Consider the following 25,757-nt stretch of genomic DNA (forward strand, 5'->3'; position numbering starts at 1 on the left):
AAGAAAAAGGTGGGCCAGAATTCATAATGCTTCCCAGAGAAGGTCGAGCCACTACTAAATCATTCAGCAAATATTATTTTATTTTATTTTTTTAAAGATTTTATTTATTTGACAGAACACAAGCAGGGGGAGCGGGAGAGGGAGAAGCAGGCTTCCCGCCAGAGCAGGGAACCCGACGTGGGGCTCAATCCCAGGACCCTGGGATCATGACGTGAGCCAAAGGCAGACACTGACTGAGCCACCTAGGCGCCCCTATTTTTTTTTTTTAAGATTTTATTTATTTATTTGACAGAGACACAGCGAGAGGGAACAGGGGGAGTGGGAGAGGGAGAAGCAGGCTTCCCACGGAGCAGGGAGCCCGATGGGCTCGATCCCAGGACCCTGGGATCCTGACCTGAGCCGAAAGCAGACACTTAACGACTGAGCCACCCAGGGGCCCCTTATTCAGCAAATATTTGATTATGAGTGCTTATTAGGTGCCAGCCACTGTGCTAACCCTTTAGAAACCTGGCCAGATAGTGCATAATTTTATTTGCAAAGTAGGTAGAGCCAATATCAAGGATGTAAGTGTTTAATTTGAAATACCACTTATCTAGAGAATATTCCATGTGGGTGCAGGCTAAAAATAAACTGGAGTGGGGCTTGGGTCTTTATGAACCATATAACCATAATGGTATTTGATTTAGCCTTGTTTCTTTCTCAAGGTTTGGGACTTCTCTGCCTTAAAGATTCTTAGCCCTTGGGGTGCCTGGCTGGCTTAGTCAGTAGAGCATGGGACTCCTTTCTTTTTTTTTTTAAGGAGGAGGGGCGGCACAGAGGGAGATGGAGAGAGAGAATCTTAAGCAGGTTCCACATTCAGCGTGGAGCCTGATGTGGGGCTCAATCTCACAACTCTGAGATCATGACCTGAACTGAAATCACAAGGCAAGTGCCGACTGAGCCACCCAGGTGCCCCAAGGATAGGACTCTTGATCTCAAGGTTGTAAGTCCGAGCCCCATGTTGGGTGTAGAGATTACTTTAAAAAAAAAAAAAAAGATTTTTAGTTCTTAAGATGTCCCAATTTTATAGAGTTAGTTAAATGTGTGAAAACTTCTATAAGAAAGGGTTTTGAAAATGGATTTTAATGATGTTTGGTCCTCAAATGACTTACTCATTTGGCTATTCTACATAGCCCAGGCTACTGAATCAAGTAATGCTGATTTGTGGTTAACATTGTAGCTGTCACTTCAAGGTGAGAACTTTTCTCTACTTGAGGCACAGTATAATATACCTAGATATTCCTATTTGCCAAGCTCATTTTGAAATACTTTTCTTCCCAAATTGGGAGTCCTTTGCACTTTCATCAGTTTGAAATGCTCAACTTTTAAATTAGAAATGTAACATTCACTGTTTTCAGTATTAGTCAAACTTCTGTGACTTGTAGAGCCTGTAGACTTCCCAGGCTCCCATGAGCTTGATTGCCCAGTATTTCACCTTCAAAAGGGAAAACATCCTGAGAAAAGCAAATTCAAAAGCAATTTTCCATAGATTTTTCCACCTTGTATTCAAGTTGGATATAAGATGATTCAAGGTGCTTTTTTTTTTTGCCATTTGAAATGTTAGTTTAGTTTAAGCCAGTGCTTCCCAGGTTTTCTTTTCACATCACAGAAAATACTGGTATGGCTTTGGGTCAAATTGAAAGGAATTTGGAGTCCCTAACAAGGCTGTTCACCTAGCTCTCCCTGAGTGTTGCGGGGGTCAGGATGTTGGATTTCTGTATTATTACTATTTTTTAAAGATTTAATTTATTTGACAGAAAAAGGGAGAGAACACAAGCAGGGGGTGTGGCAAAGGCAGAGGGAAAGGGAGAAGCAGGCTCCTTGCTGAGCAGGGAGCCCGATGTGGGGCTTGATCCCAGGATCCTGGGATCATGACATGAGCTGAAGGCAGGCACTTTAACTGACTTAGCCACCCAGGTGCCCCAGGATTTCTGTATTAAAAATACACAGAAGCATTTTTGTAGTATAAAAAATTAGATTATGTTCTCCCTAAGAGTTTGGTCCAGAAGTTGGTTTGTTGAAGATCTCCCAATGCACCTAAAACTAGTTCTCTTATTTGCCAATGACAGCTTTGCCAGCGGAAATTGTTGACTTTTGATTATTTGCCCTCCGTACTTTTGTTCTATCATTTGTGAATGTAAGACTTTGGATAGCCATGTTTGTATACTTTTTTCCTTTGATGAGGGAAAACTGAACAATCTCACCACATACCAGTGTCAATTCAAAGCATTCTAAACCTTTTTTTTTTCATTCTAAACCTTTAAGATGAGTAAAATGTGTAAATCTTAAATTCATTCAGTTTAATCTTAGTCACATTTGATTGGCTATTTCCCCCTAATATGTTTCTTTTCTTCTTTTTTTTTTGCATGTTCCATTTTTAAAAAACTTGGAATAATTTTAGACTTTTGTGAAAATAATAGAGTTGTCTCATACACCGGTTCACTTCGCTTTCCCCAAATGTCAACATTTTACATAACCGTAGTACAATTATCAAAAACACTAAATATTAATACAGTACTATTAACTAATCTATGGATTGTGCCAGTTGTTCAAGGAATATCCTTTTTTCTCTGGCTCTGCATCCAATCCAGGATCCCATCTTGCATTTAGTTGTCTTTAGGCCTCCAGCCTGTGAGTTCTTCAGTCTTCACTTTTTTATGATTAACACTTTTGGAGAGTACTGGCCAAGTATTTTATAGAATGCTCCTTGAATTGGATTTGTCTCATATTTTCTCAATATTAGATTGAAGTTATTTTTTGGTAAAAATACCACAAGAGTCCCGGGCCCTTCTCACTGCATTATATCAGGATACATAATGTTCATATGTCTTAACTACTGGTGATGCTGACTTTGATCACTTGGTGTTAAGGTGGTGTCTGCCAGGTTTCTCCATTGTATAGTTAATTGATTTTCCCTTTGTAATTAACTCGAGGGGTATACTTTAAAACTATCAATCTCTGGTTCGCTAATTTTGACATCTGGATTGTTATTGCCTACAACAAACATTACTGTGGCGTTTGCCAAATGTTTATTTGCTAGGTCTACTCTACATTTACGCTAATTAGAATCCTACTGTAAGGAGCTGTGCTTTCTCCCCATTTTAAAAAAATTTGTATCAGTGTGGACTCAGGTATATTTAATTCTGTGGGTCAATGCTGTCATTTATTTTTTGTTGCTCAAATTGTCCCAGCTTTGGCAATTGGGAGCTCCTTTAAGTTGGCTCTTGTGTGTTTTTGACATGTCCTCAATGTTTTTTTGGAGCCCTTCCTTACTTTTTGGTACAGTATATCTAGATAGATGTTCCCCAGCTAGTCTTGTATTTTCTCTGCCCCAGCCCCATTTTTCCAAGGAATAAAGGTTCCTTTTATTGGAGAAATTGAGAAACCATCCCTTGATTTTTTTTTTAAAGCATTCTTTAAATTGTACAAGATTATTAGAGTTTATCTTACTGATGTAGGTGGAGAATGATGTAGCCTAACAAACACCTAACCATTTCTTCTACTCTTGTCTCAAAGCACTGTATATGAATCTTCTGGAGTTATGGAGAGGCCCAATGAATGTGGGTTGGCTTGTGCCCTTCAATAATTTCTTTTAGTCTAATAGAGACCCAAAATGTTGGAAGATCTGGTTTCCACCCCACCTAAACTATTTGAGAGGTTCAGAGGTATTTCTGCCTGCAAGAAAATAAATGGCCATATACTAAAGTTTTCAGTTTTTCATTAGAGTTAATATGGCACTTGGATATTGCTGATTATTTTGACTTTTATTTGAAAAATGGTTTACAGACAGTCCCTGATTTATGATGGTTTGACTTAAAATTTTTCAACTTTATGCTGGTGCGCAAGTGATAGGCATTCGGTAGAAACCGAACTTGGAGTTTTGATCTTTTCCCAGACTAGCAATACACCCGAAGGTATTTTTTTTTTTAAAGATTTTATTTATTACTTGAGAGAGAGAGAGAGAAACAGCATGAGAGGGGAGAAGGTCAGAGGGAGAAGCAGGCTCCCCGCTGAGCCAGGAGCCTGATGTGGGACTTGATCCCAGGACTCCGGGATCATGACCTGAGCCGAAGGCAGTCGCTTAACCAACTGAGCCACCCAGGCACCCCAGAAGATACTTTCTCATGTTGCTGGGTAGGGCTGCTGCCGTCAGTCCCATCACATGATCAGAAGGGTAAACAGATAACACAACCATTTAGTGTCCACACAACCGTTTTGTGTCTCACTTTCGGTAAGGTATTCAATAAATTGAGTTATCCATCACTTTATTATATAATAGGCTTTATGTTAGATGATTTTGCCCAACTGTAGGCTAATGTAAGTGTTCTGAGCACATTTGAGATAGGCCAGGCAAAACTGTGATGTTTGGTAGGTTATGTGTATATATTTTTTTAAAGTTTTATTTTTTATTTTTTTAAGTGATCTGTACATCCAAGGTGGGGCTTGAACTCACAATCCCAAGATAAAGAGTTACATGCTCTACAGCCTGAGCCAGCTTTTGTCAGGACCCAACCCCATCTTAAGTCGAAGAGGTGTATTTGAAATGTGGTTTGTGTGATAAATGTAGGACCCTTATGATAAAGAGTAATAGTGTCTTGTAGGATTCATTTTTTTTTTTTACAATTGATCCCCCCTCCCCCGCCCCCGGAAGTAATGCCCCATACGACTGTGTGTGTCACCTACCGTTAGTGGTTTCTGGGCAGCTGGTGACGCTCCTTACCTTTAAGTTAGAATTCTAATGTTTATTACATCTGCTGGGCTTGCATGTGGGGAAGGAAAACCTGACGTGGTTGTGGGGTAAGATATCCACAGCGAGATTAAGTGGATTGGAGAAGGTCTCACAAACCTGCATGGCTCTGTTTCCAGGTTCCCCGGACTGGCTCTGCAGCCCGGCCTGCGGGGGTAACTTAGGAGCCGACCTCCCCGCTCCACCCCACCCGGCCGCTGGGTTAGGGCACTGGACGGCGCGTGCGCAGCGCCCGCCGCCGCGTGGTTGGCCCCGGCCGGGTGGCCTGCAGGAGGGCCAACCTAGATCCTAACCTGATTCTAACCTGATTCTCCGTGTTCCCGCGACCCCACTAGCTCGCCCGCTGCCGCCCGAGGGCCCGCTCTGCATACCCTCGTTTTTGTACGCTCTTCCCCTGCCCTGACCGAAGGGCTATTTTACCGCCAGAAACGGTTTAAGATGGGGTTGGTCCCCCTGAGCTACCTCCACCGGTGAGCTCGGTAGCCCGAGGGACGGGGAAATGGGATTTAGCGCACCTGCTAACAGCTCAAAGATGACTTCAGTGTCACGCATGGTTTATTGCTTGCTTTTGCCTTTTAAAAATAATGCTCAAACGTGTGACTGGCTAGCAGAACGTTGGTAAGCCATTACTCTGGACCCACCTGCTGGCCATGAACGCTGTTCCCTTGCTCAAAAAAGAAAAAAGTTAAGAATTGCCCCTCACCCCCCAAAAGAATTCCCCTTTAAGGGGAAGCTCCTTGAAGAAAGTATCAATTTTGCTGCTTTGTCCAGTGTTCTGCCTGAGTGTACTCTGTGTTTTCCATTTCTTCAGCCTGTATTTTGTGAGCCCCTCTGGGCTGCTATTATTGGGCACCGGGAAAGGGAAATGAGTAAGATTCTTGTCCTCTCAGAATTCAGTTTAAGGATTATACTGTAATACTGTTTGGAGTTGTGGGAGATAGAGGGTGCTTCAAGAAGAGAAGAGGGGCATCTACCCAGAAGATTGCCCTTTCTGTATTGGATTTTCTTTCTTTCCTTTTTCTTACTTGGTGGAAACCACACGAGCCCCTTTCCTCTTCATCTTGCTTCACAGCAGCCGCTCTCACTCAGAGGCACTCTGCTCCAGCATTAGTGAGCTCTGGGATGTTTGGCGAGTCAGCGAATTGCTCTGCACAATTTCCTTCGTGGAAAGAGGAAGCTACTTGATGTATGATTTTTGCAGGGTGCTTTTCTGATGAAAGAAACGAAATAAACCAGATAGTTACATATATAGCACAAGAAGGTGTATATCTTGGCATGGCGGTTTGCTATTTACTCTTCTAAACTTTAAAAAAATTTTTTTGCTTTATGACATATAAAAACTATATGTAGCATGTGTGTATTCCTAAATATATATAATCCCATAATTTTAAATTATTTTACAAAAATGGAATAATACCAAACCATCTGCAGTGTCCTTTACCCGCCTCCCTCCCCGCCCCGCAATCACAATTCCATGAATTTTCTATTTTGGTTTGCTAAAGAAGGACACGGGTCTTCTATGACACTCTAATATAAATGTCCTTTTAGCATCCTGAGGTGAGCAGCAGCCCAAGGGCCTACACCTCTGTCATCAAAAGCAACTTGGCAGAAGCCTATCCTAAACTTGTTCCTCTGGAATCCAAACTTTTCCAGATTTCTTCTTCCCCAAAGCCTTTCAAGTTGAATTTAGACACTCCATTTTTACGTGAATGGCATTCCAAACCAAGGGAAGTATAGGGCATGATCCGGTCAGGTGGGTGAAGAGTAAGCCAGCCAGGACTGGATGGGAAAGGCTGCTGCTATATGCCAGGCGGGGTTCTAGGCACTTGGGGGGACACAGAAAATGAAAAGCTCCTGCCTTCAGTGGGACTTTAATTCTGGTGGAGAGACAAACTTGTCAGGTGATGATGAGTGCTTCAGAGAAAATAACACAAGATAAGCATCAGGCTGGAAGAGCATGCCAGCAGAAGTCCAGAGAACCGAGGGAAAAACAAGTTGGGTAAGACTTTGGGAAGAAATCACCCACTTTTGACAAAAGTGTATCCACTTTTCATTCTACCTCACCATGCCTCCCATTCCATGGTTGACCATAATCCCCCTCCCACCTTGTACTCACCATCAACTCCCTTGCCCCTTTCTCTCACTTCATCCATTTTAACTGACAAACCGCAGTCCAGGTTACATGCAACTCTTTCACTACCTGTTCCTGTGCCATTCAGGGTGGTTGGAGAGAAACATGCAACGAGGGTCCTATTTTAAATTCATGATCATCAGTCTCAGGAGGGGAATCACCAACATTTTACCCTCTATTCACTTTCCTACTCATGAGATTATCATTTCATACCTTCTCCCTTTCCTGAAACCTCTAGCACCTCAGATCCTACATTTACTCTCAGTTAAGACTTTACTTCCTACTTGACTGAGGAAGCTGAAGCAATCGAATGAAACATTACAGACTGCCTCCACTACATTTACTCACATAACATTGTAGATCAGTGTTTCTTGAAGCCTGGTCTCTGGGCCAGCAGCATCAGCACCCTGAGGAGCTTGTCAGAAAGGCAAATTATTGGGCCCCACCTCAGACCTACTAAATCACAAGTTCAGGGGGTGGGGCCCAGCAAGCTGTGCTTTAATCTGTGCTCCAGGTGATTCTGATGAACCTTCTAGTTTTGAGAACCATGCCCTTGGACTATGCATGTTTCTGTCTAGAAAATCCCTCCAGCTGTGGACCAGACCATCTCTCACCAACTCAACAACATGGCTCCATCAAATCTCCCCTCTTCCATATCCCAATTTTACTTCTTTCTATCGGATCATTCCTGTCAGCTTACAAACATGCTGTTGTTTCTCCTGTTTCTTTGGCCAGTGACTGCCCATTTCTCTATTCTTTGCAGCAAAATCCCAAAGAGGAAGCTGTTACTCACTGGCTCCATTTCTCCTTCCATTCTCTCTAATCCACTCCAATCAGGCTTTCATCCTCTTCATCCCATTGAACGGTCTTGTCAAGGTCATAAGTGACATCACGTTGTTAATTTTCAGTCCTCATGACCTAGAAACAGCATGTGGCATTGTTTCCTCCTTGATAGCCTTTCTTCACTTGGATTCTCACACAGAGTACCTCCTCTGATGTTCCTCGTTTCACTGGGTGTTCCTACTTAGTCTCCTTGACTGGTTCCTCTTCTGCTTTGTGTCCTCTCCATGCCAGAGTAACCCAGGGCTCAGTCCTTGACCCTCTACACTCACTAGATTTCATCCAGTCCTGTGGCCCTGAACACCATTCATGTGCCTACAATTCCCAACTAGAATCAGTTCAAATATGTCTCCCTGAACTCTGGTATATTCGACTGCCAGCTCGGCCTGTCCACTGGATGTCTCACCAGCAGTTCAAACCCAACACTTCCAAACCCAAACCCCTTCCTTCCTCATCTACCCCATCTCCTTTAGTAAAAAATTCATCTCTTCCATTTCTCAGACCAAATCCTGGGAGTAATGTTTGATTCCCTTTCTCACATCCTGTATCATATTTGTCAGCAAGTCTTATCGGTTGACCGCTTCTTGCCACATCTACGGGCCAAGTCACTATCCTCTCTCACCTTGATTGCCACAATCTTGAAGCGGGTCTCACTTCCACTTTTGCTTCCCACACTCTGTCCTCCCACAGCAGCACAGATCACCCCACTTCTCAGCTTACACCCTCTCAGAGCTCCCATGTCCCTCAGAGTAAAGGCCAGAGCCTTCTGGGACTCACAAAGCCTATGCCATCTGACCTCCATTCCCACATTCATCTCACTGTTCTCCGGGCTTACATCTGCACTCTTCTCATCTGTTCCACTCACCCCGGCCTCCCCGAGGCCCTTCAAACATGCCAGCTTCCTGTCAGAGGGGCTGTGCCCAGCTGTGTCTTCCACCTAGAACAACACCTTTCTTCATACATATGCATCACTCCTTCACCTCCTTCAGGTTCCTGAGCAGGGTTCTTATTCACGAGGTCTCTCCTGACTACCCTGTTTCCATTCACTATGCCCATCTCCCACACTGCCTGGCTCCCTGGCTCCCTCGCTCCAGGCTTACAGTAGGCAGCGGTGGGCCTGAAATTACACCCACCCCAGTCTGTCTCTTGCCATTCTGAGGTGGGGAGTCAAGAAAGCTGAAAGAAAGAAGAAAGAAAGAAAGAAAGGGAAGGAAGGAAGGAAAGAAAGGAAAGAAAAGAAAGGAAGGAAGGAAGGGAGGAGGAAAGACAAGCTAATAAGTTGTCAAGCAGTTTTAAAAATGGTTATCAGTAATTTCAGGTTAACAGAATTTTTAAGATACAATTTCTATCTTTAAATTCCAACTCCTGCTTTCCTAGAGTGATAGGAGTGCTGACCAGGGAGCCAGAAACCTTGGAATCTTGGCCTGGACCTGTCACTAAGGAGCGCTGTGGCCTGTGGCAAGCCAGGCATTAGGCTTGTTCAGCTTGGAAAAGGAGGGAGCTGGGCCCAGTGACTTAGGAGGTTCACCCACCCACCTCCAATCCTGTGAACTCTACGCCAAGATAAGCCCAGCGCTGTCAATGTTTCTCATGGCCCCCCCAAGGCTGTCACTCTCCTCTGCCCAGGCTACCGCCTCAGCCTCCTTACTGATCTCCCCTGTCCGCTCTTGCTCTCTAAGCCATACCTTTCACATCACTGCCTAAGTGAAGATCCCCCTTGTTACTTTAAAATTCAGCTCCTTATTTTCTGTTTGCATCTTTTTTTTTTAAAGATTTTATTTATTTATTTGAGAGAGAGAGTGAGAGCCAGAGAGCACGAGAGGGAAGAGGGTCAGAGGGAGAAGCAGGCTCCCCGCCGAGCAGGGAGCCCGATGCGGGACTCGATCCCGGGACTTCAGGATCATGACCTGAGCCGAAGGCAGTCGCTTTACCAACTGAGCCACCCAGGCGCCCTTTCTGTTTGCATCTTAACATTTATCACAATGCAACATTATTTTCAGTCAGGCAATACTCACACAGTGGGATCCCATACCACTGTAAAAAAGAGAGAAATCTATGTATTGATATAGAATGATGTCTTAAGATAAATTGTTAAGTGAAAAAAACCCAAGGCGCAGTACAGGGTGTGTCGAATACCACCATTTGTATGATAAGGCTGGGGGGAGAATATACTTGCTTGTATATACATATGTTATCTCTGGATGGGTGCAGAAGAAACTGATAACATTGCTTGCCTCTGTGGAGGGGACTAGAGGAGGAGTGGGAGGCTTTTCACTGTGTATCTTTTTGTATTTGGAATCACATAAAGTACTACCTATTAGTACTCAGTAAGTATTTACAGATAATGAATGAAAGAATGAAGGTCTCTCCCAGCTCCAATATCGTGGTTTCAACCTTAGGGCTTCAAGAATATAAGACATGGGTTCCAGGACCCAGCCATTCAGAGGCACCGAGAGAGACACTGGTTTCTTCTGTGGTGTGGTGTACTGTTTTTCTTCGTTGTGATCAATAAGCTTTTAAAAAAAAAAGTGACCGGGACTGTGTGGAGGGTGGGATGTGGAGGACCTGCCTGGCACAGATGTGCTTCCAAGTGAGAGCCCAGGTAGCCACAAGGGGGCAATGTCCTGCTCAGCTCATGCCCCAGTCTTGGCCTCGGGGGTTGGCAGCCTGAGGGACAGGCAAAAGAGGCCCTTTCCCTCCACCTCAAAACATTCAGGATCACAGTTCCTAGCATACTCCGGTTATGAGACTGTCTTCTGCACTAGATTCTAAACTCCCTGAGCTCAGGAACTGACTTTGTCTTGCTCGCCAGTGTACTCAGAGCCTGGCATAGAATGAACAAAAGAATGAATGAATGAAAGATTAAATATTGAATGAGAGAACTCCAAGAACAAGGAGAGAAAGCCTGGAATCAGGAGCTGTCAGACCTCAGGTAGCCAGCAGGTGGCACTAAAGGAGCGTTTTTTGAGTTGTCTCAGGCTCGCTTTCTTTCCTTCTCTCTCTTTCATTCTCTTCCTTCCTTTTAATATTTTATTTATTTGTCAGAGAGCGCGAGAGCATAAGCAAGAGGAGCGGCAAGCAGACGGAGAAACAGACTTCCCACCAAGCGGGGAGCCCGATGTGGGACTCGATCTCAGGATCCTGGGATCATGACCTGAGCCAAAGACAGACGCTTAACCAACTGAGCCACTCAGGCGTCCCTCCCTCCCTCCCTCCCTCCCTTTTTCTTTCCTTTCTTTCTTTCTTTTATTTATTTCAGAGGGAGAGCAGGAGCGGGGAGGGGAAGATGGAGAAGGAGAGAGAATCCCAAGCAGGCTGCACCCTCACACGGAGCCTGACATGGGGCTCTGTCTCAGGACCCGGAGATCACCACCGCGGCCGAAACCAAGAGTTGGACGCTTAACCGACTGAGCCACTCTGGTGCCCCAGCCTGAGCCTTTCAGCGTGGAACACACAGCCCTATTTTGACCAAGAGAAGGAGTAGCTGATTTTTGACAAATTTACTAAGTGCTCCAGTCAGCACCAGGGACTTAAGAACAGGCAGACCTGGAACAGGGACCTAGAAGCCCCTCATAGAAATCAACACTACGTAGGAAGACAAGTGCTATTCTGACCCTTAGGAGCCCTGACAAGGACGTTTTAAATTTGTTTGAGGCATTTGGGGAAAATTCACAGAGGAAGTGACGTCTGAAGTGGGCCTTGAAAGTGAGGAGTATTGGGGCGCCTGGGTGGCTCAATCGGTTAAGTGTCCCACTCTTGGTTTTAGCTCAGGTCGTAATCTCAGGGTCCTATGATCGAGCCCCACGTCAGTGCTCAGCGCAGAGTCGGCTTGAGATTCTCTGCCTCTGCCCCTTCCTCTGCCCCTCACCCTTCACCCCTCACCTCACGCACGCTCTCTCTCTCTCAAATAAATAAATAAAATATTAAAAAAATAAAGAAAGTGAGGAGGATTTATGCGGTTGGAGGACATTCTAAGTGGAGGGTATAGACTCATGGGAATTGGGAGAATAGCAAATTGACAAGGATGGCTGGGTTTTCCCAGTTTGCTGGGAGATAAAAGGGTAAAGAAAAAACTCTGCTCTGAGAGTTTACTTTTTTTTTTTTTAAGTAAACTCTACGCCCAGCGTGGGGCTCAAACTCTCGGCCCCGAAATCAATAGTCACATGCTCTACTGACTGAGCCAGCCAGGAGTCCCAAGAGTTTACATTTTTGATTAAAGAACAAAAGACTTGGGGGATTAACTAATGCAACGCATACAGTAGGGGCTCAAGAAGTAGTCAATGGATTGAGATTTTTGTGTCAGGTAAATAGTAGAGGCTCAATAAACATGCTGAATGAATGAATCATGGAACTTTGGGTGGTTTCTTTGCTAAATCACATGTCCTTGCTGATGCTTTAAGAGCTTGTTTTCCAAGATTCTTTCCCTCTGTGTCCAACGCTCTTCACAGGCAGCTTTTCTTTCTGCCAAAGACAAGAAATCCTGACCTCAAGGGGAAAGGATTGCAATAACCTGTGCGCTCCCTGGCATCCACAGCCTTATAGAGAATTCCCAAGTCGTGTCCCTAGAACATAGTCTCCTTCCTTTGGACTAGATAACAGTAATCATCAGTAGTATTTTTATACCTGATGTTATCCATCAACTCCATGTTGCTAAATCAACTGGACACATTTCCGTCCTCATTTTTACGTAATTTGGAGGACCGCTTCTTTCTCCAGACCCTCTTCTTCCTACTTGTGTGACCCGTGCTCTCCAGTTTGCCACCTGCCTCGCTCCTCTTCTTGGTTTCGTCTGCCAGCTTCTCTGGCTCCTCTCTGTAGCCATTAAAGGTTGAGTTCTGGGCCCTACCCTCCTCTGCTTTATCCTTTCCCTGGATTCTTCCCGAGGTTTCAATGACCATCTAGATGTCAACACTCCTCAGAGCTCTCTCCTGAGCCCTCTCTTGGAGCATCAGCCCACGCATCCAACAGCCAACTTGACTTTTTCACTTGGGTGTTTCTTAGGCATCTTAATCTCGACATGCTTAAGAACCCCTCATCTTCGCCCCCTGCTCCCCCCCGGGGTCCCTATCATGGAGCATGGCTGCATCACGCAGCCCATGCCTGCATCCAGAAGCCTGTATGAGTCATCCTTGACTCAGGTCCTGGCCCTCCAACCCCCTCAATATCTCCCGAGACCTTCCACTGCTCTCCGTCCCCAGCACTGCCATTATCTAGAGCTGCCCCTTCTGAGGGCCACTCTCTCCTCCGTAGCCAAGGTGACTTTTTAGAAATGCAAATGAGATCATGTTACGTATCAAAATTCTCCTCTCCTCCCCTCCCATTTCCCTTATATAAAATCCAAGACCTTTAACCATGACCTTCAAGACCCTGTATGATCTGGCTGATGCCCACCTTTCAGGCTTCATCTCATGCTGCTCTTTTCTCCACACTACTTCAACCGGTTTGAATTTCACTTAAGCATTCACTCATTCATGCTACCAGGTATTTATACTTCCATTTAAGTATTCACTCATTCATTCAGGCAACCAATATCTGTGCCAGATGTGGTCCTAGGTACTTGGGTGTGAACAAGGCGGATGGCTTTGTCCTCATGGAGCATCGTGTTTTCTCTTCCTGCTTCAGGCTCTTCTCACATGTGTCTCCCTCTGCCTGAACTCCCTCCTCCAACATACACACTTTACTCCCCTTAACCTTCTAGCTCCAGTTCATCATTCAGGCCAAAATTAAGTGTCATTTCCTCTCCGAAGCTTTCCTGGACCTCTCCGGCTCAGTCGGGAACCCCTGTTGTATTCCCATGGTCCTGAACTTGTCCTTCATTACTCATGTCTGTTTTCCCTGCAGGACCAGAGGCTCTCAGAGACGGAGAACCAGGCCTACTGCGTTCACCAGTACCTGGCACTATGCTGGGCTCCTATCATGAACTCAGTACATCCTGCTTGAATGAAAGCACATGTCCTTCTCATTTGGATCTGCTTTTTCAAAATATTTGAGGACGACATCTTAAATGTTGCCACAAACACAGCCCCGCTACTCAGGCTTGTATAGTCACGTCTGCCTTGTGCCAAATGCTGTGCTTTGAAGGAGACTATTGATCCTGACATTTTCCTGGGTCAAGAAAGCGAACACCCAGCCTGCACAGAGATTTGCCACTAAAGCCCTTTCACTCAGTCAGCTTGTCCCACAGAAAGGTGGCTCATGGATGTCAGAGAACACAGGCCTCACCTTGAGAGGGATTCTCATCTCCAGCCTTGGCCACTTGCTAGTTATATGAACGGGTCATTCAACGTTTCTGAGCCTCAGCCTTCTTCCCTGTGAAGACGGGCATCATAATCCATGCATTGCTGGGCTGATGGGAGGGGACTGCTCTTGTTAGCCTTTCTCCTAACCACAAGGCCATGCGTGTTCTTGGTTAGCTGTCTGGCTACTGGGTCAGAGACACCAGGGTCTGGGTCTTGGCTCCGTCACTTCATAGCAAGCTGGCCGTGGGGGAAGTAACATAACATCTGAGCCTCAGTCTCCTAATGTAGAAAATGGAGACAGAGTCACACCTGCATCTAGGGTTGTGGTGGGCCCTTATATGAAGTTAATGTGTACAGAGGACTCAGCCCAGAGCCTGGCATATGGTAAATACCCAATGTATGTGCATAGTATCATGACAGAGATGTAAGGGGGACAGAGAAATGGGGTCCACGGTTCTGATCTTCACCGGTGAATTCATTTGGGAACTATTATCATCTAATTTGTGGAGGGTCCTGAGGGAGGTGCCATTGGATATGGATCCCGCTCCCAAGTCTAGTAGAGGAGAGAAAACATGTCTATAAATAAGGAGGATTTCATGGGCCAAGTGAGACATTTCATTAAAAAAAAACAAAACCAGAAGACTTAAAAGCTTATTGAATGAAAGAAGCTAGAAGTAAAAGAGTATATATTACATGATTCCATTTTTATGAAGTTCTAGAACTGGCAAAACAATCTGTGGTGATGGAGGTCAGCAGAAGGGTTCCTATTAGGGTACTGTCTGGGAGGAAGTATGAGGGAACTTTCTGGAAATGTTCTGTGTCTTCATCTGGGTAGTGGAACCCTGGGCATAAGCAAAATATGTAAAAATTCAACCGAAGGTACACCTAAGATTTGTGCACTTTACTGTATATAAATGATAATTGAAAAAGAAATTGTGCCAGAGGAGTTTAGAAAAAGGAGTGATTTTTTCTAGCTTAAGTGGACAGTGAAGGCCATGTGGCCTGGAGAAGGAGCTGCAAGGGAGAAATGGCTTCTCTCTCTCTCTCTCTCTCTCTCTCTCTCTCAGTGGCTCAGTCACAGAGGATCTAAACAAAGCACTTCAACTTACCTTAATGGAGTCAGGAATCATCAGTAAGTGGTTTTGGAGATTATTCGCTATCTGTTTACAATGCCAAAAAAAAAGTTTAAGATTATATAATTGCAAAAGTCATATTCAGGGAGGTAATTATCAAGTGTAACATGAGTGTTCTATTTTTGGGATTCATTGCTAGCTCTTCTGGCCCTTCATTCCCTTTGGCTAATGTGATTGCGAGTTGTTTTTCTGGTTCTCTTCTGTCGGAGGCGGCTGGATGATGGGAGGCCACGGATGGGGAATACAGAGTGGGGTGATCAGTCGCAGTTCTGCTGGGCTCTCCTCTTAGCAAAGCACCTGTGTACACAGCATCTCAACCGACAGCAGTCCAGGAGGGAGACGGGGGTAGCAGTCATGGTTATTGATTGCAAGCAACAGAAACCAATCCTGAATAGCTTCAGCAGAGAAGGAATGTATTGAGTGGTTATCAAATAGCTCAGAGAATCAAAAGAAAAATGAGGGTGAGAAAGCAGGCAGGAATCAGGGAGGGCTTACTCGACCCCGTGTATTTTAGGGAGCTTTTGTGTCAGCCGCTTAGTTGTTACAGTTCACATTTGGGAATGTTCCAGACAGATTTTTCCAGAAAGCAGGGGCATGGACAGGGATGGAAGGAGGTAATTGGACCAGCAGAGAAAGGAGAATCCAGGAGGGAACAACTGCAAAGTCAGGGAGATAGGAAAGGATGGTGCGGGTGGCTTGTGGGCAGGAGCAGGGAGGGGTAAAGCTGGGAGGGCAGGTTGAGGTATGGTGGAGAGCTTTGCGTGCCTGGGTGATGAGTTTGTACTTAGACCAGTGGGAAAAAGGACCCACTGGTCTAAGTAGGTTTTCGAGCAATGGGATGAGGTTTTCTGTTTGTCCTTCAGGAAGAATAACCTGGTACCCACAAGAGGACTGTGTGGAGCAGGAAGCCTGGACCACGGCCATTGGGCACAGTGAGCCCCGGTGTCAACGGCTCCTGAGAGACTGAGGAGGACCGAGAGAGGGCTTTGGGCCTGGGTCTCTGGCAAGCATGAGGAAAGCAGTTTCCGGAGCATGTTGGCGCCAGGCCGGTTTGCAGAGCGCTAGGGACTCAGTGGCTGCCGATGATGTGGCGTCTCAGGGGGATGAGAACCAGGGGCTCCAGTCCAAGCTCTCCACCTCCTGTCCCAGCCTGTCACTGCCCTCAGCTGCTTCTGGGTCCCCATCCCCTTCCTCAGCTACCCCCAGCCTGAGAGCTGAGCTTTCCCTCTGGAACTCTCTCCTCTCTTCTGTTCCCCCAGCAGGACAAAGCATCTTAGCCTCGAGGAGACCTCGGATGGGAAGGGGGAGGCTTGGGAAGGGGCAGGGGCCTGCCAAGGACACAGCCAGGAGGAGGCAGAGCCAATAGCCAAAGTCCGTCTCATCTGTCCCATCCAGGGCTCTTCTCTCCCACCCTGTCTCTTCCGAGAAGCCGTCTCTGACTGAGCCCCTTCATTAGTTTACTTTGTAGCCCCATGGTTTGCATGCACCCAGTTTGTATTGCTTTGTGACTTCAAAGTCCTCATTTAGCGTTGTTTTCCAATGAGACCTATTGCTTGTCCTTGGCATCTCTTCCAGAACCGAGTCCAGGGCTCTGCACAAGCCTGCATCACGTAAGTCAGGAGCCCAGAGTTCTCCTCCTGGCTCTGCCAGGAGAGGGCCGAGAGCAGTCCCAGCCCCAGAGACAGTGCTGGTAGGAAACCACGGCAACGGGAAGGAAGGACTGAGACAGAGGGCACTGAGCCGGCTTTTTGCTCCTGGGAAGTCCCTCTAGGGAATCCCTTCACCTCTGAGGAGGATTCAAGCCCTGCCCCCAGGCTCTACAGGCCTGGCTTGAACGGGAGTTTCTCGGGACCAGGCTTGCGGTCCGGAACACGTGTTACGTTCACTCTTCAGTTGTGATTCAAGACCTGTGAGTGGTGTATGGTCCAAGTCTAAACCTGAGCTTGGATTATAAATTCTCTAGGACATACCCACCCTCCCACTCATCTCAGGCTGAGACGTGCAAGCGTCCTTGTTTCTCTCGTCTGTGCCTTAATGGAGGGGATCGTCCTTTGAGGGTCCTGGTTTATATGTGGGTGTCAGTTCTATCTCCTTACCCCATACTCCCAGAACCTGGACCCACCACCCCTTTGCCTGACTCATCTCCCCACCCTGGGAATCTTCCCCTGATATTCTTTTCTTTTTTTAAGTAAGCTCTATGCCCAACGTAGGGCCCGAACTCATGACCCTGAGATCAAGAGTCTCGTGCTCTACCGACTGAGCCAGCCAGGCACCCCCCTGCTCCCCCCACACCCCTTGCTTTTCTTCACCCTCACTCTAGATGAATCTTAGTCAAGTGTGGCTCTGATCATGCTCAAGAACCTCAGTGGCTCCCTGTGGATAAAAATGTAGCATTTCAGGCCTCGACAGCAGGGCTTCAACCCAACTTTGCAGTCTCCTTACTGGCCACTCTTAGCAGGGAGGCCACTGGGCAGGCAGGCATTGACTCAGGGGGCCCCAGGGGGAAGTGCAGGTCACCTGCTGGGCACTTGGGGCCCCTTGCCTGGCCAAACGATAACCCCTCCCCACCCCGTCACTCACGTTCTTCTCAGACTTCATTTGTCCATTTTGTTCATAACATCGCAGGGAAGAAGAAAAATGCTATTTTATTTATTAATTTATTTTTAAGCCGGCTCCATGCCCAGCGTGGAACCCAACTCAGGGATTGAACCCACGACCCAGAGACGGAGACCCAAGCAGAAATCAAGAGTCGGCCGCCAAACCGACTGAGTCCCAGGCGCCCTGAAAAATTTTATTTTAAAAAAACTGCTGGGCACCTGGGTGGCTCAGTTGGTTAAGCGACTGCCTTCGGCTCAGGTCATGATCCTGGAGTCCCGGGATCGAGTCCCACATCGGGCTCCCTGCTCAGCAGGGAGTCTGCTTCTCCCTCTGACCCTCCCCCCCTCATGTGCTCTCTCTCTCTCTCTCTCATTCTCGCTCTCTCAAATAAATAAATAAAATCTCAAAAAAAAAACAAACTGCCTAGAGTGTTGCCTGGGTGGCTCAGTCGGTTAAGCATCTGCCTTTGGCTCAGGTCATGATTCCAGGGTCCGGGGATCGAGCCCCACATCTGGCTCCCTGCCGCTCCCCCTGCTTCTGCTCTCTCTCTCAAATAAATAAATAAAATCTTGAAGGAAAAAAAAAAGAAAAGCTGCCTGGAATGGTAAATTTTGTTATGTATATTTAACTACCAAAAAAAAAAAAAGCCGCTTGGAAGCATTTTCTGGACTAAGCCAGATTTCATCTTGGTGGAAGACTGCCTTTTTTGGGACAACATACCTATTTGGCCTTTCAGTTATGCAAAGCAGGTTTTGGAATGAATGTGGAGGGAGAAGCTGAGACCAAAAGAGACAGCTGAGCTCTGTGCACCCTGAGGTTGGGGGGTGGCGGGGAGGCAGTTAGGTTGTTGCTTCTGTTTGGTCATTAATGCTGTTCTTGTTTCCTTCCTCGGAGGATCCAGGAAATGGGTTTGGACACGGAGAAGGTAGGGCAGGGACAGAGGACTTTGATCTGAGCTGGGAAGGCCCCACTAACGTGGCAGGGGTGCGGGGGAGGAGTCTCAGGATCAGGATTTTTTTTTTTTTTTTTAAGTAAGCCCTACGCCCAACATGGGGCTTGAACTCATGAACCCAACGTCAAGAGCTGCACGCTCAGGTGTCTAGGTGGCTCAGTCAGTGACGTGTCTGACTTTGGCTCAGGTCACGATCTCGGGTCCTGGGATTGAGCCCCGTCAGGTCTGTGCTCAGCGGGGAGTCTGCTTCTCTCCCTCTGCCCCTCCCCCTGCTCCCTGCTCATCCTCTCTCTCTCAAATAAATAAATAAAATCTTAGGGGCGCCTGGGTGGCTCAGTCGGTTAAACGTCTGCCTTCGGCTCAGGTCAGGATCCCGGGGTCCTGGGATCGAGGCCCGCATCGGGCTCCCTGCTCCATGGGGAGCCTGCTTCTCCCTCTGACCCTACCCCTGCTTGTGTTCCCTCTCTCATTGTCTCTCTCTCTGTCAAATAAATAAATAAAATCTTAAAGAAAGAAATAGAGTTGCATGCTCTACTGAATGAGCCAGCTAGGGCATTTCCCCCAAATGCCCTTTGTAACCAAATTTTACCTGGACCATAATTTGAGGAGGAGGCTGGTCCCATGGCAGCAGGTGAGGAGGAATCTTATGTAACCTGGGCTTTGGGAGAAAAGGGACTGTCACCAGGGTCGGGGTGGAGTCCCCAGGAGGGAGGCGGAAGGTAGGAGACCTGGCTTCTTCCTCTGAGGCCTGTGGCTCTGCCTGACATCAGGGTCTGACAGCAGGGGCAGCAACGTTCTGGGGGCCTTCAGGAAGGTGCTGGAGGCTTTCTCTGGAACCCAGGCCTGGCTACGGAGCTGAAAAATAATGCAAAGGAACTCCCACCTCATTAACTTGCCTGGCCTTGAGGGCTAGGGGGAGGCGGCTTGGCCTGGCAGGCAAGTGGCCAGGAGTTAGCTGTCTAAAGAGAAGAGCAGGACGGTTGGGTTCCTCTCACTCTCACTGTGGAAAGAAAGGAGAGAGAGGAGCAATTTGCAAGTCTCCGCTGGAGCTCTTTTCACTTCCATAGGAGGCTGAAGAGTGGGATGAGTCATGTTTTTTCCAAATGCAGTGGAGGAAGGAGACCCAGCCTCTCTCAGGGCCCCCTCCTGGTGAGGAGACACCTGCTGTCTTGTCCACTTGGGCAGGATTGGCAGCAGGAGGGGATGTATTAATTTGTAAAAAAAAAATGAAGATAGCTTTGGATATTTTCTGCTTATTGTAGAAGGTTTAGATAGTTGCACATATGTAACAAAATCACGTCATTCCATCATCCAGAGATAGAACCTGTAAGCCTCTGGAGTCAAGCTTCCCATGCTTTGTTTCCTTATACATTCTTATGCATTCGTGACCCAGAAGTCAGCTGGGCTCTTAAGATTGAGATAAGATGGGCTTGAACTCTTTATTCTGTACCCCATGAAAATTCCACTCCCTCCTCAAAACTGAGCTTCTCTGGGGGCATAAATGGGCACAGTCACCTCTGGCTCCTCTTTGCTAACCGCTGAATTCTTAGTCTGCATCCTTTTGGCTGTCCTGGTGCCTAACTCCTGGGGCAACATGGCCTGGTAGTAACTGAGACCAGGATTTTAGCACTTTTCTTCCATTTCCAGAAAAATCTCCATTCACAAGAAGCCATGTGTGTATCGAAGATATTCTTAAGGTCAGAGGGACAAAGAGTGAGGTTATGTCTCAGGAGCACAAACCATTTAAAATTGAGGTTGAGGGGCACCTGGGTGGCTCAGTTGGTTAAGCGTCTGCCTTTGGCTCAGGTCATGATCCTGGGGTCCTGGGATCGAGCCCCGCATCGGGCTCCCTGTTCACTGGGGAGTCTGCTTCTCTCTCTCCCTCTGCCCATTCATGTTCTCTCTTGTTCACTCTCTCTCTCAAATAAATAAATAAAATCTTTAAAAAAATAAATAAAATTGAGGTTGACCTGGGACGCCTGGCTGGCCCAGTCAATGGTGTATGTGACTCTTGATCTTGGGGTCATGAGGTCGAGTCCCACGTTGGGTGTAGAGATTACATAAAGAAATAAAACTTTACAAAAAAAAAAAAGAAAATAAAGTTGAGGTTGACCTGCTGTTGGTAAAAGTCCTCAGGTCCTCTCTCAGGGCCTGTGACACCTCCCTCCTTCCTTTGTGCTCCTCCTTGCAGCTCCCACATGTGGTTCCTGGTGTACGTCTCTTCTAGGCTGGGCTGAGAACTGGTACCCTTGGGTGCATAGCACTTCCCCCCTCAAGTGGTTTATCAAAGTGTTATCCTAAGGAGAGACAATTCTTTCTCTAAGGAGCCTGATGCCATCTGCTAAGGCAACAACTCCTTCTCTCCGCTAGACGTGTCTTTTTTTTTTTTTTAAACAAAAATGAGCTCACTCTAAACATTCTCTATGACAACAGAGCTGATCTTTTCTCCATTTTACAAAAGAGGATCTGAAATGAAACCTTGACTCTTGCCTAAAAGCTTCTCTGCTCAGATCTTTACCCAGCTAGGTCTTCCAGCCAGACAGATCTGTGCCCTGGGGTTCCACACACTAGTAAACACCTCTAAATGGTGTTTAATGATGTATTTGTTTCTTATTTATTGTTTACTCTTCTCACTAGAATGTAAATTCAGTGAGGTCACAGACTGGGTCCGATTTTTTCATTGCTCCATCTTCGGAATTAATCACTTTGTAGACTGTATTATTCAGGGTTCTCCAAAGAAACAGAGTCATTAGGATGTGTATATTTAGAGAGAAGGACTCCTTTTAAGGAATTAACTCATGTGATTATGGAGATTGGCAGTCCAGAGTCTGCAGGGTGGGCTGGCAGGCTAGACACTCAGAGAAGAGCTGATGTTGCGGTTCAAGTCTGAAGGTTGTCAGGCTGGAGAATCCCCTCTTGCTCATGGGAGGTCAAGTCTTTCGTTCTATGTGGGCCTTTAACTGATTGGACAAGGCCCACCCACATTTTGGAGAGCAATCTGCTTTACCCCAAGTCCAACACTTTAAATATTAATTCATCCCTTGGGTGCCTGGGTGGCTCAGCCGGTTAAGTGTTTGCCTTTGGCTCAGGTCATGATCCCAGGGTCCTGGGATCAAGTCCTATGTTGGGCTCCCTGCTCAGTGGGGAGTCTGCTTCTCCCTCTACCCTTCCCCCCAATTGTGCTCTGTCTCTCACTCTCCCTTGTTCTCAAATAAATAAATAAAATCTTTAAAAAATATATCAATTCATCCAAAACACCCCCACAGAAATGTCTGGAATAATGTTTGACCAAATGTTTTTGCAATGTGGGCCAGCCAAGTTGACATATAAAATTAACTCTCACAATAGGTACGTGATAACTATTTGTTGAATGAGTGGCTGAGTGAATAAATAAACGAATGAATGAACTTAAGGAGGGTGAGAGTCCTGCCCCAGTCACACAGCTGGCAAAAAGATGGTGCAGGTCTTCTGAACTCACAGGCTGCTGTTCTCACCACCCCTCCCCAAGGCTTCTCTGAACAGTGACCAGAGCTAGCCTTGTGTGGTTCCTGGGGCTGTTGTCAGAGCACAGAAGACTTTCTCCTGCAAGCTCTTGACATTCCACAAAGGTTTATGTTCATGTCTGGCATCATTACAAAGCACTCCTGTCTAGAATTATTACCAAGTAGGCCTTTTGATAGAAATGCTCACCTGTGTTACCTGAAGTAATTAAAAAATTATTATTTTACAAAAAGGAAAGCCTCACTTAAAATCTCCTGCAGGCATGGATAAGCAAAGAGCTAGGCACTGTGGTGTGGCAATCTGGCCCTAACCCACTAACCTACCCAACAAATTGTTGCCCACTTCCCTTTGTGTTCTCCGCCTTCCAACCAAATTAAGCAACTTCCTGTTCCCTGCGCAGACCATAAATTAATTCCCCACTCCCTGTTTCACCTGGTGCTGTTACCACAGCTAAAATGCACCCCCCCTACATTTCATCCATTTATTTATTCATTCAATAAATATTTCTTAAGCACCTAAAGGGGGCAGGTGCTATCTCTGCGCTGGGCACACAGTGCTGAGCAAGAGAGATAAGGTGTCTGCCCTTCCAGAGCTCACATTCTAGTATTGGGAAAACAGAATTCAAGCCAGTAAATGAACAAGATGATTCCAGGTGGTGATTAGCGCTGGGAAGAAAGCCAGGAAGTAATAACAGGTTGCAACAAGCTGATGTGGAAGATAGTGCCAGGCTGGGGGAGAGATGTCTTGTAGATTGGAGCTCAGGGCTGGTGTGTGAGGAGAGCCCCCAGCCACCTGGCGGCTGTGGGGAGAACGTTTTAGGTAGAGGCAAGTGCCAAGGCATAGGGTTGAGCAAGCTTGATGGGTTAGAAGAAGAGAGGAAAAAAACAACAAACCAACAACCAAACAAATGTGTATTGCATACTTTGTCAGGCATGTGCTAAGTTCTGGGCATATAAGGATAAATAGGGCTTGGCCTTTCTTTTTTTTAAGATTTTATTTATTTGACAGAAAGAGACACAGTCAGAGCTCTGGAACACAAGCGCGGGAGGTGAGAGAGGGGGAAGCAGGCTTCCCGTCGAGCAAGGAGCCCGATGCGGGGCTCGACCCCAGGACCCTGGGATCATGACCTGAGCCGAAGGCAGACGCTCAACGACTGAGCCATCCAGGCGCCCCAGGGCTTGGGCCTTTCTCCGAAGAGTTCGTTATTTTGGCGGGGAGGCAGAAGTTATAGCTGACACCTTTTGGGGGATGTGCCTGGACCATGAGTCAACGACCCCGCCCGCTCCCTTCCCCATCCGGGGCTGCGGGCCCCTGGCAGCCATGTTCGCGGTGCGGGAGCCCATCCTGCGGCGGCCATGGCTGATCGCACCTGACTGATCACCTGACCTCAACAGGTCCAATCAGGTTTCCTCCTCCCAGGACCGCGGGATGGGGCTTCAGGCGCTACCCCCAGCTCCATAAAACTGCCTCTGGCAGCTGTTGTGAGGGTGGCGGGCCGTGCGGGTTTCCCCGGGCCTGAGAGGTTTCTGTGGGAAAGCTAGGAGAGTGGCAGGCCACCCGGCATAGCTGGTCACCCTGTCTGCGGTGTGCCAGGCTGAGTGTTGAACGTGAGCATCTAGGAGCTGCGGGGTGGTCAGACCCGTCCCGGCGGCTGGAGCCGCCCAGGAGGCCGGTGTGCTGGGAGAGAAGAATGGAGGAGAAACACAGAGTGAGTCCCGGCTTCTAGTCTTGGTCCCAGGGTCTTCCCAGAGGCAGTCTGCCTCCCTGACCATGAATTCCCAGCCACCCCTGTTCCCTTCAGGTGAAGCTCCTTTGTTGGCTTCAGTGAGCTGCCGGGGGCTTCTGGAGGTCTCTCTGAGCTCCCGACGACTTTGTTTGAGCCTCTCTCACACCGCTTACCGCGGCCTCCCTTCCTTACACGTCACCTTCTAGACTGTAAAAATCCGCGTATGAGTCGTCTTTGCACTTCTCCCCAAACGTAGTGTCTAGCCTGTCTTTAGTATAGAAAGTGCTCGGTTCAATTATTATATGCAAGTGAGGGGTTCTACACAGCCAGGGGAGTGTGAATAGTCTTCCTGAGGGATGATAATCTCTTGCACTTGTGTGGTGCTGCCCTCTGTAAAGCTTTTTCAAGTTCATTCACTGACGGGCATCCAACTCTTCAAAATTTGGATGGTAGGGACGCCTGGGTGGCTCAGTCGGTTAAGCGTCTGCCTTTGGCTCAGGTCATGATCGGAGGCTTCTGGAATCGAGCCCCACGTCGGGCTCCCTGCTCCGCGGGGAGTCGGCTTCTCCCTCTCCTTCTGTAACCCCTCCTGCTCACGCTCGCTCTCTCAAATAAATAAAATCTTTTTTAAAAATTTGGATATTGATAATAATAATAGCAGCTATTATTTGTTTTGAATATATTCTGTGGGCTAACAGACAAAAAAATACCTTGAGGCTCAGAGAGAGGAAGAGATTGGCTCAGGACCCCCAACTTTCGATGTCACAGATCCGACCACAGAGCCTTGTGTTCAGGCTGCAGACCCATTTTCTCTCTGCCCAGCCAGGATCTCAGGCTGCTCAGCCCCTCCTGCCAGCTCTGCCCCGACCTCCTGGGGTGCTGTAGGACTCAGGTCACTCAGTTTGCCAGTCTGGCCAACTCAGGCGAATTCGGCTCTCAGGAGCCTCTGTGGTTGCCATGGCACCTTCCCTAGGCTCCTCTCAGTGTAAACCTGGGGGCGAGCTGTTTTGAAGCAAACGGGGAAAACAGAAATTTTCCCATTAATGCGGACAACTAGCAAACAGGCTCCCTCTCCTCAAAATTTCTTTCAGGTGGGTCTGGGGCCATGGAGTCCAATCGGTCCATTTCGCAGGTGAGGAAACTGAGGCCTGGAGTGCTTAGAGTTTCACAGAGAGATTTTGTGCCTTGGCCAGGAGGGTCTATGGACTCAGAGAGACCTGGGTTCCTATCCAGCCCCTACATGGCATTGAGCAAGCTCCCAAACTGCTCTGAGCCCTGGATTCCTCATCTGTAAACTGGGGATCGTGCCCCTCTTCCCCCGAGTTATGTGAAAGATTAAATCAAATCCTATACATAAAAGTGCTTTACACAGTGCCTGGCATATGAATGAGGCCATTGCCCAAGGTCACCCCGCCCAAGGGGGGAGAAGGGGCATTGTTACTGGATTCAGGAGACGTGGGTTCTGATCTTGACTCTGCTACTAACTTGCTGTGTGTCAGTCCCTTTATACTGCTTTGCACCTCAGCATCTTTCTTTGTAAACCGAAGGAGGGTTGGACTAGACGATGCCTAAACTTTTTTTCCAGTTCTACAGTTCTGTGCATCTGGTGACAGATGCTAGTCCCAGGGCCCCTAAATCTGTCTGTTTCACCACACCTCCCTGCCTTGCTTACCAGATGGCCCTGGGGTCCAGCCAGGAGGCCAGCACCCTGAGCCTGAGGGCCCTTTAAGGAGAGAGAGATGCCTCTGAGGATAGGAACTTTCCATGAGGGCTGGGGCTGTGGACCCTCATCTGGCTCCCCAGCCCCTCCCTCTGGTTCAGGGTTTTGCCCAGGCTTTGTGGGGGAGGCTG

At 47.3% G+C, this 25,757-nt stretch overlaps 1 protein-coding gene and 1 long non-coding RNA gene across 2 annotated transcripts in view; one reads left to right on the forward strand and one right to left on the reverse strand.

Moving 5' to 3' along the window:
* Positions 1-5,362: 5,362 nt before the first annotated feature.
* Positions 5,363-24,793, reverse strand: LOC113935825. The gene is made up of 3 exons (XR_003524126.1): positions 24,617-24,793; positions 15,106-15,156; positions 5,363-5,996 (listed from the first exon to the last, which is right to left on the reverse strand). It is a non-coding gene; the product is annotated as an uncharacterized LOC113935825 (long non-coding RNA).
* Positions 23,819-25,757, forward strand: part of OPRD1 (opioid receptor delta 1) — a 42,623-nt gene continuing 40,684 nt past the window's right edge. Inside the window, exon 1 of the mRNA XM_027618349.2 lies at positions 23,819-23,888. The gene's annotated coding sequence lies outside the window, so the exon portion shown is untranslated. The remainder of the gene's footprint in view (positions 23,889-25,757) is intronic.

This window comes from Zalophus californianus, chromosome 4, assembly GCF_009762305.2.
Source record: "Zalophus californianus isolate mZalCal1 chromosome 4, mZalCal1.pri.v2, whole genome shotgun sequence".
Taxonomy (NCBI): domain Eukaryota; kingdom Metazoa; phylum Chordata; class Mammalia; order Carnivora; family Otariidae; genus Zalophus; species Zalophus californianus.